At 43.0% G+C, this 19,061-nt stretch overlaps 1 long non-coding RNA gene across 1 annotated transcript; it reads left to right on the forward strand.

The window, feature by feature from the left end:
• The first annotated feature begins 1,813 nt into the window (after positions 1 to 1,813).
• Positions 1,814 to 15,833, forward strand: LOC139059417 (uncharacterized). Its single transcript, XR_011514150.1, has 4 exons — positions 1,814 to 1,904; positions 3,314 to 3,422; positions 10,780 to 10,838; positions 15,341 to 15,833. It is a non-coding gene; the product is annotated as an uncharacterized lncRNA (long non-coding RNA).
• The last annotated feature ends 3,228 nt before the right edge of the window (positions 15,834 to 19,061 follow it).

Below are 19,061 nucleotides of genomic sequence, written 5' to 3' on the forward strand. Positions count from 1 at the left end.
CCAGTTTGATATTGTGATCGGTAGACTGACAATCATTGAAACTAGGCGAAATTGGTAAATAAAGGCTACATTTCATCACCGGATGTACACCGAGCGATCGTTTCAGCGTTTGACTTTGTTTTTAGCCAGTCATCACTGACATTAGCCGCTAAAGAAAACAGTGAATGGATTGCGGCATGGGACGCCCAAAGTGTATAGTCATTTTGTGTAGAATTTTTTTTCACTGATATATAGGGTGGCATTAATCAACTTACAATGTTCCTACACCGGCTGGCAGTGGACTTTTTTTTTTCTAAGCATCTGAAGTACAAAAAGATTTCAACGAAAGGTTTTTTTCACGGCACCCACATACTCCCCATGTTTATATATTCCGACATTTGTCCGCAATATATAGACTTGTAAGCTATATATAGAATATCACCACTTGTTCTCGTTATCGTGTACATATAGCGTAGCTGCACGGTTAAAAGTAGGACACGTTTGGGGGTAAAAAAAAAAAAGAAGAGGCACCGGTAGCGATTTTTTGCCGCAACCTCCGCTACTGTTACGGCAACGCCGGTATTTTTTTGTGGGGTTTAATTTATGCGTGAATTGCCAGACATACCACTCAGGTCTACGACCGAATGAGTTATGTCAGCAACCACAGACCGTCATGCTTCTAGCCACTTTTAGCTGGTTTGAAGAATGACGCAGCGGAGTTAGCAGCGCCCCCCAAGTGCACATCCCACGAATTGGAGCTATGCTCCGGGCAGGGGAGACACTTGTACCCTTTATGCGGTGGGTCTCCGCCGGTGGTGGGATTCGAACCCACCACCTCCCGAAGCCGAGGCCGGCGCCCTAACCACTGCGCCACGACTTCGGTGACATTTCGAAGGTTAACATCGTGTTTTGTGAGCGGGAACACTTTCTCCTCCTTACCTACTCTGGAATCCAATTGTTCCCTCCTCGCCTGAGGCAAAGCTGCCCTTTTCATGGTGCGACGGCGCATGCGCCCAGGCCTAGCGGATTGGTCGCGAAACGTCTTTGAAGGGTCGTGCGCAACCCCGCGTGCCGGGAAGTCCCCTGTAAAAGAAAAAAAAAGAAGTAAGCGCTCGGACGCACGCCGCTACAAACGCTCGTGTCATGTACTGCCTTGAAACTCCACTGGCAGCTCTTCAGCGTCAGCTCGGTGCCGAAAACATGTGTAGCTTAAGACTGCAAGTTAACGTTTAAACAGAAAGCGACTAGGTTTTCTTATGGACTGCGCCGTGAGGCTACGTTGTTGCCGCCCTTCATTGATGGCTGGCCAATACATTAACGTAAAGCACTTGTGTTACACTTGGGCAACGCTTTAAAACATCGCGTTGACGACGAAATCTTGTTGCAAGGTCAGCCCTCACATGCTGGTGGTGGCAGCACGCGCGTGTCTTCACGTACACTGTAAAAAATTTCCGTAATTTTACGGTCAAACCTGCCGTAAAAATTACGTAGACCGTTCAGTTTCATAAAAAACGGCGGAATTCTACGTAAAAAAACGGACGTGAGCTCTGTTTTTTGAAATACGGAGAACCGTCCGTAATTTCATGTGGAGGGCAACTGAGCATGTTAAGAGCGAAAAATCAACACGCAACGAATATAAAGAAAAGACACCACCCACGTTTACCAGCAGTTACATAATATCACCATAAGTAACGCTGCTTGAACATTATTCATAGGCGAATCGTAGTACGCACAAACGGAAGAGGTTTCAGCGGTGGCGCTGCTTACCACCCTTCATCGCTTCTACACGACGGGTTGCATTTCTCCGCCTCAACAGTATAGAGTGGACAGCGGCCGGAAATGGCGGTGTGCGGTGGTGGTGTGCCTGTTGCATTTGGGATTTCACTGAAAGAATAAGAAGGAATCGACGATGGACTGCTACGCAAGTAAGTGATTTAAGTGTCCTTTTTTGTTGTTGGTGCACGTCGCGCGTGCGAAATGCACCGAGATGGCCGGTGACGGGCTCAACTGTGTTGTGTGAGCATGCCCTGTCAATGCCCTGTAACGACATTCCCGCTTGGCCATGAGGATTGATAAAGCCGGGGCATTGCGAGACTGTGATAAACGGTGTAGCATTTGTTGTGCTGATTGCATATAGAGTACATTGAGGCGCGTAGGCAACATCAGCGAAGATGTCGTCTGTAGCAGTTCGTTATCGGCTGTATGTGCCAGCTGGTTTACTGACGTTGGCATTCCAGTTTTGCAATGTGTTGTGATGTGTTCTTGGCATTCCAAAATAAAGTGCAGTTAGTGTTCCCCTTAGCAATCTCTCACGGCGCGGTGTAACACTATGTTAGCCGTATTCGGCGACGCATTGCATCACAGCGGAATTCTATTTTTCCTTAAGCTTAGGACGCAATGTGCTTGGCGTGCATAATCGCTGTGTTCATATGCGTAATTGAAAGATTGCTTCTGGAATCGAAAGTCTGCTTGTGTATGAAGACCTCATAGAGCATGTTGCATGCGATGCTTCTACATCACAATGAATGGACGGTGTAGCGTGCTTGCTGCCGTAACCTCGTGCGATCTGCAGTGTTACGTAACACTGGTGTAACACGGTGCCTTGGAACACTTTGGGATCGAGCCCGAGCAATCGTGCGCGATCGCACTTGAAAGTGTCCGCGTGGATACCCATTAAGGGTCGCTGGAGAAGAAATTGATTATTTTGCTAGCTGGTAATCGGCATCAGATGTCTCGCGAATTTTTGTTTTTGTTTTGTTTTTACTTCAGACAGCTACCAGGCTGACTATCAACGTTCTGACGCAATACGTCAGCATTTAACGTAATCTGGGAGTGGATTGCCACGTAAATTTTGCCCATCTGCGGCCATAATTGTAAAGCAAGTGCATGTGATAAGTAATTTTTAACGTAACCTTGACACAGAATAGCGGTGCCCAAAAGTGTGTAATGGACATCCAAAATTACAAATGTTCCAAACTGGTATAAGAAAATCAAAAGATGTGTCAACACTGATGTTAAAGGCTGGTTCTAATACTGACTGTCTCTAGTTGCGTAGACTAATTTTCAGCATATAGGCATCAATACAATAATTATTCTAAAATACATGTTGTGAGTTATGTACAGCAAAATGTCTGCTGTTTTGCGGAATAGAAGGTGCTTCATGAAGTCTTTTTTTAAATGAGCTGAATGATACAATTGAAGACACCAAACAATACCACAGCAATCGGTAATTCGGTGACAAGCTTATGTGCAAGAGTATTTGTATATGAAAATGTTTTTGCTTTACTGTGGATGACCGTCTGAAAATACCTGATAATATTTGCTTCAATTGCAGCTATTGCACCACTGAAGGATGTCTGTGTGCCGGTTTGTGCTCAGTTTCTCAGCCAGTGGGCCTGAGAAAGTGTGCCAGAGCAGTCTGTCGAGTAGTGCTCTTTGTTCTGGTAAGCTGTGCCATTCTATTGTATATCTGTCTTGCATATGCAGTCTTAATAGACAGTGATTGCAAATGTTGGTGGAATGACGAGGCCTATGCAAGTAGAGTAATTTTTGCAGATGCATTCAAAGGATAATAGATGATTTGTTTTCCTGTGGCAACAAATTGGTTCAGTATGAGCACGTCGACTTGAAAGGGATATTGTTTCGTACCTGACTTGGTTGCACATATGAGTGGTGTTTAAAAAACACTTATAGTGCCAGAGTTCAAGATTTGAGGCAACAGATAAAACATGCACCAATAAAATAACTGTTTGTCTAGTATTGGCTTAATGAGTATGCAACAACACCGCACACTGATCGTTAGCACTGTCATGCATGGGCTCCATGGTAACTAAGATTAGCCACGAATAAGCTCACTGTGAGCTAGTGTTGAGCTAACTATAACAGGTGAGTATGCGATGATGTAATTAAGTGCAACATTAGAAGGCAATGTAACAATGTAAAATTATAGCCTGAGCTCACAGCTGTGTTGCGTGGTCAGGCGACCAAAAGATATGAATATTTAAAAGGGAACGAACAGTGCTACTGCCAGTATGAAGTGACAGTGTTGTACACAGCAACATATTCCCTTTGTCCTGTCTGTAGCCCTGTTCGGTTCTCTTCTAAACATGCACCAAGCAGCCCAATTCAGAACGTTCGGCAGGTTGATCTGAATACTTCAATTTGCCAAGCAGGTTAAGTGATGGCACGCTAGCATAATGGGAGCTATTCTGAAAGTTATGTCTGCTATGAAAATGTGTCATGAAGATACTTCACTGCTAAAAATTTGGTGTACAACTGCACAAAGCAGCATCAATAGCTATGTTGCTCCCCCATGTTGTGTCAAGGGTCTGTGCATGTTTTGTAAGATAATCCTTGAGTCGTCGGCCGGTTTGTCCTACATAATTGCGGCTGCAGGACAGTGGGATATTGTAAACAGCACCAACCGTAGTGGTGCTGTTTATGAACAACTCCAGCACATACTTTTTGATGTAAACTTCACGTGTTGCCCTGGTCCGGTTAACATTTTGTACATGCCCAGATTGCTTGGCACTGAAAATAAAAAGGTAGTTTCAACTCTCTGAGCAATTTGCTTGAATTGATGGTTGCCTTTGTGTACAGATTGCATAACAGTCATAGGCCTTGGCTTTCTCGAAGTTGTCTGACCTGAGACGTCAACTACGTTCAACTCCATTAAATGCTTCTTGGCAATGCATGCTAAAAGGCAGTGCGAACGCACTGTTAAAAGCAAACATTGTACTTGGTTATGGAAGCTCCCCTCCACGTCGGGGTGGTACCAAAGGTTAAATGTGCTCTCTGGTGTTCCTGTAGAAACAACATGCTTCAGTGTTCAGGTGCACCAATAGAAAAGTTAAAAACGCCTTTGAGTGCAAGGAATAGCTCCAGCTCAATGCTCACCACAGAAAATCTTCAGGCCCAGATAGTGGAGCTTGCCTTTCAGTAGTATTGCTTACTTTGTAGGAGACATTAAAAAGTTGCTCAACCACTTTAATTGCGACTTTTCACTGCCGAGAACACTGTCAGCTAGTCGTAAAACACTAGCTGCTGTAAGAACCAGCGTAGTAAAGGTATTCTGCTTCATTGGAAACTTTATACCATATATGACGTGAAGTAAGGCTACTAAATGGGTTGAGTGATTTGTTTTCTGTCTTCTTTACAGTGCTAGATGAGCTCATGGAAGGGGGAAAACTACATTTCAATAGATGAAGTGCCAACAGAGAAAGCACAGTCAGAAAGAACAAAGACAGGACAAGGTGCTACTTGCAACTGTTTATTGAGGTCAAAAGCACTGAATATATAGCCATGAAGAGAGGGGGAAGAAAAAAAAAATACGCACTGATTATGTGAACGCGCATGTGCAAAAATATGTAAGATGTATATGAAGGGAATCATAAGATTAACCAAAATCAAAAATTTATCTAAAAACATGCGTTCATTTCTGTAAATAGTCGGAGACGGGGTGTCGACACAGGTGTCCCCTCTTTTCTTAGGCTGGTTGGCCTCCAAAAGTTCACGTGCCACAGTGTCATTGCTTTTAAACATGATTGTTGTATCAGGAAGCCTTGCTTCACGTACTTGCTTATTCTCATTCTCACATGCCTTGCAATGAAGCAGCAAGTTTGAGCCATAACCATTTTTGAGTGAAAGCTTGTGCTCCTGCAGGCGTTCATTAATACATTGGCCAGTTTGTCCGGTTTACTCCTTCCCACACTTCAGCGGTATGCAGTATACGACCCCTTCTCCGTACTTCACAAAAGGGTTTGTGTGTTTACTAGAACACTCTACTTTCTTAGTCATCATATCCAATCAGACGGCACAAAGTAGCAAGTTTTTGGGGCTCGGAAGAAACCACAGGAATTTTGTATTTCACGATGACATGTTTAAGATTATGCGCTGCTTTGTGAGAATACGGTATCACCACTGATTTAGCTTTCTTTTCCAATGTTTGACCTTCTTCACTGCTTCAGTTTCTTTCTTTTTGCACCTTTTTCAACAATGCCTCTGAAACTTTGCTCAAAACCAAACAAGGAAAGGCAGCTTTCTTCAACTTCAAAATCTGTTCGTCAAAGGTTTTGTGTGCCTTATGACAGCACAATTTTTTAAGGGTAAATTCAAGGCACATAGTGGCAATCGCACGTTTAACAGTCTTGGAGTGCATAGACTTATACTGCAACAATTAATTGCAGGGTCGGTATACCGACCACGTGCCCACAAGGAATTTCTGCCTTATCCAGTGGCGATACCGTATTCTCACGAAGTGGCGTGAATCTTAAACATGTCGCCGCTAAATATAAAATTCCTGTAGTTTTTGCTGCGCCCCGAAAGCTTGCTACTTCGTGCCTCCTGATTGGATCTCATGACTCTAAAAGTAGAGTGTTCTATTAAACATACAAATCCTTTTGTGAAGTGTGAAGAAGCGGTCGTATACCGTGGAAGTGTGGGAAAGAGTATATCAGACAAACTGGCTCATGTATCAGCGAACACCTGTGGGAGCACAAGCTTTCGCTGAAAAATAGTTATGGCTCAAACTTGCCACTTCATTGCAAGGCCTGCAGGAATGAGAATAAGCAAGTATGTGAAGCAAGGCTTCAGGATACAACGATCGTGCTTAAAAGCAAATACACTGTGGCACGTGAACTGTTGGAGGCCGACCAGATTAAGAATAGAGGGGATGCCTGTGTCAGCATGCCTGTGTCTGAATATTTACACAAGTGAATGCATGTTTTCAGATAAGTTTTAGATTTTGGCTAATCTTATGATTCCCTTCATCTTCTGTGTTCTCGCACGTGTGCCTTCACACAAGCAATGCTTCTGTTTTTTTCTTCCCCTTCTCCCCATGGCTACATATTCAGCAGCTTTTGACCTCAATAAACAGTTACAAGTAGCGCCTTGTCCTGTCTTTGTTCTTTCTTACTGTGTTGTCTCTGTTGGCGCTTCATCTTCTGAAAGCTCTGCACCAAGTAGCCCCACAACGTGTTCTACTGGAAAACTACCACTAGACAGTGATCTTCCATTTCTTGACCTCATTGTTTTCTTTGGTGAGTGTCATGTGCGCTGCATCTATGCTCCATCTTTTAAGGAGGGAATTCTGCCTTTCGCATCAGCGCACTGTTCGGCTGTGAAGCACTGTCACAGAAGCACGAAATAGCATCCTCAACAAGTCGAGGAGAACTTCTATACCCAGGTCTAACATTGGCCTACAGTGGTGTGACCACTGTTAGATCACATTCAGAAGGTCAGCCATAGTCTCAAAAAGACTGTTGGGAGAGCTAGAACATTTATTTGTCACGTCAAGCAATCTGGGTTCAAAAAGGTGAATCAGACCAGGCCTTGACGCAAAGTGTAGCAAGAGGCACATGCAGCAGTTCAAGTGTGTGGTTGTTTACAACATCCCGCTGTCCTGCAGCTGCAACTAGGCAGGACAAATAGGCCTAATATTTATTTGTGTGCGTGTGCGTACGTGCGTGTGCGCGCGCACGCGCGCGCTTTTTTTTTGTGTGTGTGTGTGTGTGTGTGTGCAATTAACCAAAAGTCTTAGCCTGCGCTCGTGTTGTTGGCCTTCTCCCGTCTTTTCGTGTTGTCCCCAAGTAATCAGTTGGTGTCACATTCTTATAGAATTTGCAGTTATGAGATTCATGCTTTGGAACATGATCAGAAGCTACCAAATGGATGACATAATCCATCTACATGTGTTGGTGTAGATAAATGTGTCTGTGCAGTAGGGGTAGGGGTAGGGCATCATATGTGCTTGTTTAGCACTTACGTATGCACTTTTGTTTCCAGAGCTTGTGACACAGTGATTCAAACTATGTCTGTGAAAACAGTGCTGCACGTTGCAAGGAAATGTTACAACACTTGAAGGTGAAGCTCGGTGTTGTGAGAGGTTATAGAAACTTGCTTTTTGCAAGTTTCTAGAGCATTTTTTAAAGATGCTTAACTCCCGCGTGCATCGCGTTCATGACTCGCATGAAACTGTCAACAAGTATGTCCTTTATGCCATCCGTTTGTAAAGATTACATGAATATAATTAACCCTTTGAGGGTCGATCTTTTTCGCCATATTGGACCGCCCAGGGCCGATTTTTTTTATTGCAGATTCCAATTCTTAGGGACTTATTTCGAAAAAAATTTACCGTAATTTTTCTAGGGTGTCCGTAAAGCCAGAAAAAAATTATTTTGCGTTGGTATACTATATGTACTCTTTATTCATGAATAACAATAATAAAAAAGGAAATAAACCTATAAGAGTAAAAAATTTGTTACATTGTTATAGTTCAAGGCTTTGAAAATGTGCACATGAGAATACTTTGCAAGACTCAAATGTTCCTGCTCTTACACTAATACATACTATTATGAGCAATATCTAAGGGAACACAGGAACGCGTAGAAAACACCCTCAGACCCAGCTATATGGGTGATACGCAGCGGCCACCATCAGAAACAAAGTGGAAAGGGGGACGCTGTTGTAACAATTGTTCACACTCCCGCCATGCGTCTGCAAAGTGCGGAATTTCACATCGCCAGCAGACAGCGATAACACTGTTCGATATTGCGTCACTGGTAACCTTTTGCGTCGAATCATTACAAAAGATAGCACTGTTCCGGACTTCTATATTGATTTGTGGTAAATCTTCTAAACCGGGAAAAAATTGTCTTTAAGGGTGAGTTCAAAATAAGTTTATTGGCGCTTGCTGAATATTAAAAAGATATTGAAGCAAATGAAATAAGGCAATAGCGTTATTGCAGCTTATCCTCGTCCTTTGCTTTGTTCGTTGGTGTCCTAATAATGCGTCATGCCGCCGTCGACTTAACGACGGCCTCCAACCTCTTTTAGACATTTCTATTATATCTTCCCGCTCTTTAAGAGGCACTCGAGGCATCTTGAGGCTACAAATTCGGAGTTGACTGCTCTGCGTGGGCCACTGCAGTGTGCGACGTGAATTTTTTCTGAACGAAATTCGTGCGACAGTCGCATGAGAGACAGTTTGTCAATGTTCTTCTTTTTAAAATTTTTCTTTATTCTATTCCTCTGTCGTCATTGGTTCGAGCGTCGCCGCTGTTCAAGGTGCCACTGACAACCGAGTGCGTCGATTCAAATAAAGAATTGGTTTGAAATACAGGGCAAACTTCTCGGGGTACTATCAAGCGGTTGCACGAACAAAAAAAGAGAATGAAAGAAAAGAAAGTGAAACGGTGTAGGTCACTGGCGACGATCACCGTCTTATCGGCTGTTGGACGATCCATGACGTAAGCTGCTCCTTTGTAGAAATGCCAGCGTGGTGGGAGTGCCAACAGTTAGTGGAAGAGCGCTCTCCTTACCCCCTTCGTTTTTCACAGTGCCATCTGTGTATCGCTCCGAGTCTGTTTCAAGGCTGTTTGCCATGCGTTCTTGTGTTCCCTTTCATATTGCTTATGATAGTATATCCATAGCGTAATCGAACTGTGTAGGTGCACGCACTCAAGAAAACTGTGCGGTTGTGTGCCCATCAAAAAATCAAAATGTGTGACAATCTTCCACTAATCTTCATCTTATCGCCAACCAGATGCAATTAGTTTTCGCGAGTCTAAAAAAAAAAAGAAAAGGAGCAACAGAAGCGCATGCACGGCAGCAACCTTCCTATGCGCACCCCTGCAAGCACTAAATGAGCGAGAAACAAGCAGTAGCCTTTTCAGCGATTAGTAACGAGATAGTTATCAGTTTTGCAAGCGCAAGAAGCCGAAACGGCCTGCGAAAACAAAACCCAAACCGCCACCCGCCCGCGCGCATGCCAATGCGCTAGCGGTAGTACATAGACGTGCAGGAGCAAACTAGCTCTAAAACAAACCATGCAACAAAAACTGAGAGAGCGAGGCGTGCTAAAGAAATTCCCTGTATTTCCACATAATGGCAGCACATGACAGAAAAGAAAAGGTTAGGAAATTGTCGCGCTTTTTAAACCTACAGACAGCGCCGTAAATATACGGCATTGACCATTTTTGTACTTCGCGGTGCGGTATATTTACGTCATTGACCCTCGAAGGGTTAAGGAGTCATGCTCCTTGAAACAATTTATCATAACAACATTGCAAAATGCCACCTGAGGGTCTCGCATCTCTTACATCTGCTGTTTTGCACATCATAATTTAATAAAACTGCATTTAGTAGCTGCTCAGCACAGGCCCCATTTTGTTTTATCACACTTTGTCTTTTCTCCCCCTGCCCCAGGTCTTATTTCAACAACTGCTATCTGCAGGCCGTCATAAAATTGCTTCAACATTGTTGACAGATTCCAATATTTTTTTCGAACCATTCTCTCATGTGATCTAAAGAAAATTAACTTGATTAGCCTGACATGAAGATGAATTTGAAATAATTTATTTATTGTACTTGCTTGGTAGCACTGAACTGTTTCTTTAATCAATATAATACTTACAATTCACCTTTGTGTTGCTGGGTACCCGTAGAGATATGGTTAGTTATTCACCAGAAAGGATCCCGAATTTTCCACCTTCTTAGTGTAGGTTAGACACTCACTTGTTGCACTTCACAAAGAGCAACTTGTGGTTGCTAGGAAAGAAAAGTTCACTGAGCATTTTCATGCATCCAATTTGATTCTGTGTACTAGCATGTTTGTATTAGCATGTATTTCATGGAGTTGAGGCTCCATAAAAGTACATTCTGTCATTCAATGTCTGTGACATGGTTAAGCAGGTTGACCATATCTAATTAGAACTTCCTATGTTCTCGGGCACTTGTTTGCAACTTAAATTATGTGGTTTGGTGCTGTCAGTGTAAGCCTAATGTCGTTTCTTGTTCTCCCAGGAAGGACGCAAGCATTGCAAGGAGCCATTTGACCTGCCGCCACACTAATATTGTATTTGGTAAGGTCTATTACAGATATTATTTCGTGTAGTATGTGCTATAATTGTGTACAATGTGTTCAAAACTTCAGTAGGTGGGCTGTTCGACAACAGGTGTTTACAAATTAATAATTATAAGAGATGTTCAAGGTCATTAGTGATACAATTGCTGCTCACTGCTGAATTTTTTTCCAAATTAAATGATGAGCCATCCAGCAAGTGCGGCTCTCCTGGCTAATTATACAAACTTTCAAATACGGTTAATTTTTTTATCACAAGTGTACAGCAGTCGGGGACAATTGTTCACAGCGACAATTTCATAATATTTACTTACATGCAAAAGTGAGTCAAATGTCAGGTGTACTTATGAAGTTTTGTGAAACAAGTTCATCATCATATTGCTTACTTCATTGAAAAGTTTGTCGTGGAATTCTCACTTCTATGAACAGATCAGCAGTTGTCGAACGATGGTCGTCTCTATAGCCAATGTTTGGGCAAGAGCCTTGTCTTCACAGCACTAACAAGAGACTTCTTTGCCATGCAGCTTGAGCTGATCAGTATGAAGAGATTACATAGGATAGGAACACAAAGCATTAGTGGGCCTCTTCGATTATCAGTCCTTGACAGTCCTGGACTGCTTAGCACTGCTGTCCCGCATTCGATTTTTTCAATCAGCTTCCGAAGCCCCATCCACCAGTCCGAGGGCAGCCAGTATCGCATTCGTTTTACCAGAAGTCACAGACTCTGCGGACTCTCGGAGCTGTCAGCAGATATTTGTTCAGACATATGCAAGTAGCTACCAGACGGCGGCTGTCTTAAAAAGATGCATGGGGCTTTACGCCATGTTTTAAAAGAGGCTGTGTGTTTATGTGTACTTTGCGCGTTCCAGACAGAAAATATCATGCACTCAGCTATTGCTTCCGTTAAACCGATGCTTTGTGTGCCATAATGCGAGGTTTTCATGAGTGGTCGAATTGCTGCAACCTTAGTCCTTGTGTTTTTTTAGGGCAAAGCACAGTGATCAGGTGCAAATGCTTGCTTTTCTTGATGTGTTTCGTGAAATCTGTCATGCTCATTGCTATATGCATAGTAAACAGGTAGATTTCGCTGTTCAGATGAGTGAAACTGGTGGACGAGGAAACATATCATATTGCATGTAGATATTTAATGCTGGTAGCTGGCGTCGCATACAGGGTGTTTCACGTAACTTGAGCCAAACGTTGAAAATACGCAAATGCCACGTAACTGCACAGAACCAAGGTAATGTTGTTTGCCCTCGCTTCGAGATACTCATTTTTTTTTATTTTGCCAGGTTAAATCATTAGTATTATGTAATTAATCAACTTCTCAAATATTATGATTAATACATGCTACATAAAAGTGTTTTTCCTAGCGTGAAAGAAGCCTGCAAATACACACTAAATACACACATTCGCAGCACTTTGCGTGTAATTGCAAATACACACTAAATACACATTCGCAGCACTTTGCGTGTATTCGCAAGCTTCTTTCTCGAAAAAACACTTCTACGCAGCATGTTTCGGACAATAGAAAGCTGTATGGGGAGCTTTTCATGTTGCTTTACAATTTTCTCGTGGACACTTCTAATCTAATTATAATATTTGAAAAGTTGATTAATTAATGAAGATAAAATATTTATTGTGGTGGAATGAAAAAATATCTAAGTATCTCCAAGTTACAGCAAACAATGTTACCTTGGTTCTATCGAGCTACGTCACATTTGCATATTTTTATTGTTTGGCTCAAGTTACATGGGACAACCTGTATAATCAGAGCTTCACCAATTGCCGTTGACATGTGTGCCAATTCCTTCTGTTACCCAAATTCGAAATTTTGCTTTTGGATGTGCAGGATTAGTAGACAGTGTAGACGCGCTTTGTCCTAGACACACGTCAGGCCTTTAGTAGACGGTTTCACGAGCTTAGAGAATATCGGCCTGTGCTTTGTGGGTGAACAGTGATGTGGCACAACCGTGTTTTTGCTTATTTTTGTGTGGCAATGACGCTTAAATTTTACAGGAAATGAATGAGCTGGCTTGAATACAGCGGTTAAGGGGCCCGAAGAGCGAGAGCACGATGTAAACTGAGCTTTGTTGACATGTTCAATGTGCTCAGGCTGCGATTCCATTATGCAAGCTTTATGGTTGTGTCGGCGGCATGGCCTCTGAGACTGCACCATTTTGATGACCACGCTACTGAATTTGCTGGGTAGGGCGCTATCTACAAGTAGCTAAAAGCACGAGGTCACGGGATTGAATCCCGTCCACGGTGGCCGCATATCAATGGGGGCAAAATATGAAAACACCCATGTACTTAGATCTAGGTGCACATTAACGAACCCCAGGTGGTCGAAATTTCCGGAGTCCTCTACTACGGCTTGCCTCGTAATCAGAAAGTGGATTTGGCACGTAAAACCCCATAATTTAAGTAGCTAATAGCAGACAACAGCAGCCAGGAGAGCGACTTCCAATCACGGTGCTTTCAAAAAAAACCTTGGACAGTCCCAGGCAGCGGGATCACATGACTGTGATGTGCCCTTCTGTCAATGCAAGCCAGACCAGAAGCCGCAGGTGGTTTGCGGACAGTCTGGGACTGCATAATCGAAGGGGCACAGTGCTCTCACATACATTATGTCCACTGCGGGACGAAGGCCTTTCCTAGTAATCTGTAAATATATATGGCTTGCGCCAACTGACTCCATCCTATGCTTGCATATTTACAAATTTCGTCATGGTGCCTAGTTCTTTACCGTCCTCATCAGCGCGTTTTTTAAAATTTATCATGCATCATTTTTTGTCGTTCTGTTGCTTGTTGAGCAAGCCTTCATTCTCAAGCTCCATTTTTATCATGTCAGGTTTCAGTCTCTTAGGTTAGTTTTAGCACAATGCAATGATGGTACCTTTATGTGACTTAAGTCTTCTAAACAATTTATAGTCTTTAAATTTTTTTCTACTGATCCAGGACTCCTGTGACTAATTGCCTTAAGTAACATACTTCATTGCCTTCTTGCCCTAGAAAATACAACCGGTGCCTTCTTGCGGGCCTTTAAAGTGGCAACATGTGTACTGCGGACAGTAGGGCATGTTCAGATAAATTCAACTGGACATGCCTGCCTGGACTTTTAATTTTGATTTAAAAATTTATTTTGCTGCCCGAGCCTGGCGACAATAAAAATAACCCAAGTTTTCCAAGAAAAAAAAAAGGGGTCTCTGCAAAAAACAATATAGAATTACCTGTTTAGTTAAAAGCATTTTCCCTGGATTTTACCGAATCTGCATTTTGAATAGATCCTTAAGGAAATAGTGTTGTCGCTGCGGTTTTAAAAATATTTTGTACCAGACTGCAGGCCAATAGCATTAATTCCAACTAATTATCACAGAGTATCCCCACTATGGTATAAAGAAGAAAAATTTTGGAAAGAAACATTGCATAAATTTACCAAAGTTTTTTTTCTTTGCATTTACTAATAGCACGGAATTTGGCCATCCTGTTGCCATGAGTCGTAGAAATTTGAGCAAATAGCTCTGTCCTCATTGGCTCTCAAAATCCACGGGAAGTGCTCATGTTTAGGCATGTTAATGAATTACTCTACTTTAAATTTTTTTAGGAGAGGCTTGATTCATTTCAGAAATTTCCCAAATTGAGCACATTCACATGAAGCAATGCAATCTGGAAAAATATGTTGCATTATTTGTTTCGTTATGGGATTGCAAGTCAAGAAACGGACAGAATAAACAGTACTGCCTGCCAGAGCCATGTATGGGGTCCAGCCATAATTGCAGGCTTCGTTACAAAAAGTGCAAATTTTTCGGTGAACACAGTGCAATATTATAACTTTTTATGAAGATGGGAAGGGTATGTTGATGCATTCATGACCGTAACTTTCAATTTTCACTGCTTGAGTAAAAAGAATATTGCACATTGATACTTCTTCCGTGACACAAACCATATCCGAAAGGGGCTGACAGCTGTTGTGACACAGTTGTGGTGCAAGCATGGTTTTTTTGTATTGTTGCTATTGTTGCTATTCTACCAGCCTATCAGCTGGACAATATCTTTGGCTTGCTTGTTCTGGGTCGGAAGTAAACAACATGCATGGTTTGCGCTTGTTTCAAGAGTACTTCATTGTTTTGGGAAACAGTAAAATCTGCAAGGTTGTTTAATGGAGCAATGGAGCAGTGAAAGTTGAAAGCTATGGTCTGCAGTATGTGGCCATGGCAGCTCTACCTAAATATGGGAGATGTAATCTCCGAATGTCATAATGTGCACGTGACATCCAAGCAAACCATCAATTGACTTGGGTCCTTTCTATCTGAAGCTTTTTATGCTATAAGGCTACGAATGAATATATACCAACATGGCTGAGTCTGAACCATTTCTTTTGACAAGAGCACTTGTAGTGACAGTTGTGAATACGAAATCATTGTTTATCTGAAAAACAATAGTGATGATGATAGTAAATAATTGAACAGCCTTAATTGATTGGTGTTTCTTTCTTTCCAGGCAAAGCCGAAAGCCTCTGCAAGCAGCCAGTCATTCCAAGTCTCAACCAATCCTTCCTCCAGTCAGCTAATTTCTAGTGTCCATGCGGAGAGGACTTGCGCAAGAGTGGACACTGGACACTAAAAAGGCGACAAGGACAGACGTAAACTTCCAACCGGTGTTCATTACAAAAAGGTATGTATATGTACTCTTGCACACTTGATCATAATCTGTTACAATCGTGCAAGTCAACATGGCCATCACAAATAAACGAGCGCACCAAGGCCTAAGGCGGCTTCCTGCATACAGACCCCAGATAATCAAATTCTTTAACAGTCAGTGCTATAGGGATGGCTTGCTAACGCAGTTGCATTCTACAATAGCCGCTGCCTCAATGATGAGTCTAGTGTTTTCTTTCACACTGCTTGCTATTATTTCTGTTTTTTCAAACAGCCGATGACATTTGCATTGGGAGCAATGGATTCCAAAGAAACCTTCTTTCCCTTTTTGTACTTTCCGCTTATGTTCCTGTAGTCTCAAGTTTAGGGAACTTCCCATTTGTCCCACGTAACGCTGCCCGCAGGAAAGAGGTATGCTATACAGTATTCCTCTTGAGCATTTGATGAAACCCTTTCTCTGCACAATGTTGCATGATTTTGATTGTCTGCTGACAGGGCTGGTTTTGGCACATAACTTAGATAGCTTGCGGGGCGCGGAAGAAATGACCAAGACTGCAGTCCTTTGGCCTATTTTCTTTAGTTACACCTATGTGATACTGTTCGCAGGAATCTAGCAGTCATCCCATACATTCACGTTATCTTGCATAAACTAAAGAAAATAGGCGAAAGGGCGGGAGTTTCGGTCGTTTTTCTCGCACCCAACAAGTTATCTCAGTTATGTGCCAAAACCAGCCCTGTCAGCAGACAATCAATTTCATGCAACATTGCTCACAGAAAAGGTTTCGTCGAAATGCTCAGGGGGAGCAGTGAATAGCACACCTCTTTTCTGTGGGCAGCGTTACGTGGGACAAACGGGAAGGCGCCTAAATATGAGACTACAGGAACATAACACAAAAGTACAAAAGGGAGAGAGGATTTCATTGGAATCCACAACTCCCAATGCAAATGTCATGCACTCTGAAAAAACAGAAATAATAGCAAGCAATGCACAAGAAAGCACTAGGCCCATCATTGAGGGGGCAGATAACGCATAAGGCAACTGCATTAGCAAATTATCCCTAGCGTTGACATTAAAGAATTTGCATACCTGGGGTCTGTATGTGGGAGGTCGCCTTAGGATGTGGGGCGGCCTTAGTGGGCTCTTGTAACTGATTAGGATCAAGTGCACAAGAGTATATATACATGCCTTTTCGTAATAAACACCAATTGGAAGTTCGCACCTGTTCTTGTCACCTTTTTAGTGTCCCGCGTTCACTCTTGCGCTGGTCACTTCAGCATAGAATACCAACTAGCCCGGTCTCACCCTGCTTTTTTCAGTAAAGCAGAATAAACACAGGTTTTTTCAGATTCAAGTGGCTTGTTGTTTCTCGAACACAAATCTGTGTGTATGCTGTGTACATGTTGGGTGTAGAACCCAAGTGCAACATGACAACACTGACACGAAGAATAAGCGGTGTAGAAAACAATGACACTAGGAGGAAACATGCAAACACAGCACATTCTGTGTGGTGTATTTCCTGTGTGCTATGATTTCTGCCCCATTTCCAGCTATATCTTAAATGATGTTGCAAGTTATCCACGTTGTAATGTACGACTTGGGTGGTTCATTGCCGAAAATAACTTATTCCAATGAACGAAACAATTTGGCTCGAGAACACAAGCATTCCAGTCCCCGTTTCTTCATTACCAAAGTACGGTCATGTACTATAATCACAAGTACGGGGCTCAATTTACAGCATTTCCGTTTTACGGAACTCACCGTTTTTCTTATTTGCAAAATACGGTCAATTCTGTGATCACAACTACGGAGCTCACCGTTTTCCATTTAACGGAAATAATTTTTACGGCCTGTCCGGTCTACGGAAACACCGTTTTCCATTTAACGGAAACATTTTTACGGCCTGTCCGTTTTACGGAAACACCATTTTCCATTTAACGGAAATAATTTTTACGGCCTGTCCGTTTTACGGAAACACCGTTTTTCATTAACGGAAAAGTGTCCGGCAACGTTTTACCTGCAACTTTGACCGTAAACTGAAGAAATTTTTTTTACAGTGTACTCATTCAAGGCGCGGTAAGACTGAGTCGATACGAAACCGACAAGACGCTCACGAACACGATTGACCGAATGTTGAGTACAATGCGTCATTGAAAGCACAATATCATATCAGGCCGAACAGGACGCAACCGACGAGCGCGAGTTGCCGCACTGCGACGGGCATTCTTGTCAACAGCACCGAGAAAATCAGTGCGCCGGCCATCGTTCGACCGAAGCCTAAGCGATCGGCTAGCAAACGAACGACGCGAAATGGCGACAGCGCCTTGGCTTGTATATATAATTAATCGCCGTCAAAGTGTGGCAAAAGATGCCTAAAAGTTGAAATGCACAAGATTCAACCCTCCCACGCTTTCCGTGCACATGAAGTTTGAGTCAATGCTGATGCGAATGTTAAGCCTAATGATGTGCTTGTGCACCCACTTTTGGTGGACTTGAGCTGAAAGGGAAGCAGTAATATCGAATCAAACAGCTTTTATAGCTCAGTGCTGTCGTTCGCGATGAGAATGTTTGCAAGGCGCGTATACACTGTAATACATCAAATACATCTATTATAAATATGGAGCGCGCGCTTATGCTTCGCTTTCAAGAGTGGCACGAGACAGCATTCAAAGATCTCCGACTGCTTCTCACACTTCCCTGCAACTGGAGCATATGTACCTGTAATGTTTAGCGAGAAACGTCGGCTGCGAACGCTAGGCACGAAGGGGGGCTTTCTGGAAGAAATGGGGCTTCCAGCGTGCGGCCCGATGTGGCGTAGGCGAGCGCCATCTGGAGGCATTGCAAGGAACTGGGCGCACCACTCCGCCGCCCCCGAGGTACTCACGAGCCGGCGCCTGCAAATGGCGGACTCCGTTGGCGGTCCATCAATGATGAAGCGCTGGGAAATGCGTTTGTTTGAGTTTTCGCGTAACTTAGTTATGTTTTCTCGAATTGTAAAATTGCCATCCGTCACTATCATGTCTGTCGGTTGGTGTGTATGTCGTACGTTACGATTTTTCGGCGTATTTCAGATTGAGGCATTGAATTCAGTCGCCTTCTTGCGCCAAATGGAGGACCTTGGTATGGCTGGTTTGAAAATCCTTTCGTCTAAACGACGTCCGACGCCGGGTTCCGACACCAGATTTTATGGGACACCGGGCCCTTAACGCTATGGCGTTAAGGTTGGCTCAAGCAGCTTGTTAGGAGTACGTATAGCTGGCGTGAACGTGGCACCTTATTTATCGACGACTGGTCATGAATTGGATCATTCCTATATCGCATACGCAACGCTTATGTTGTAGTTCGAACACGTTCCCAATTGCTCAAGTCGTCTACGTATCCATATTGCAACAGGCAGAAAATTGACAATTTGGCACATACCAAGAGGATTGTGCTCTATGCTTGTCGATACCACAACCAGCAGATAGATACCCAGTGGTCAAAGTTGAATCGCGTCCAGTTTGATATTGTGATCGGTAGACTGACAATCATTGAAACTAGGCGAAATTGGTAAATAAAGGCTACA

Source organism: Dermacentor albipictus, chromosome 1 (assembly GCF_038994185.2).
Source record: "Dermacentor albipictus isolate Rhodes 1998 colony chromosome 1, USDA_Dalb.pri_finalv2, whole genome shotgun sequence".
Classification (NCBI taxonomy): domain Eukaryota; kingdom Metazoa; phylum Arthropoda; class Arachnida; order Ixodida; family Ixodidae; genus Dermacentor; species Dermacentor albipictus.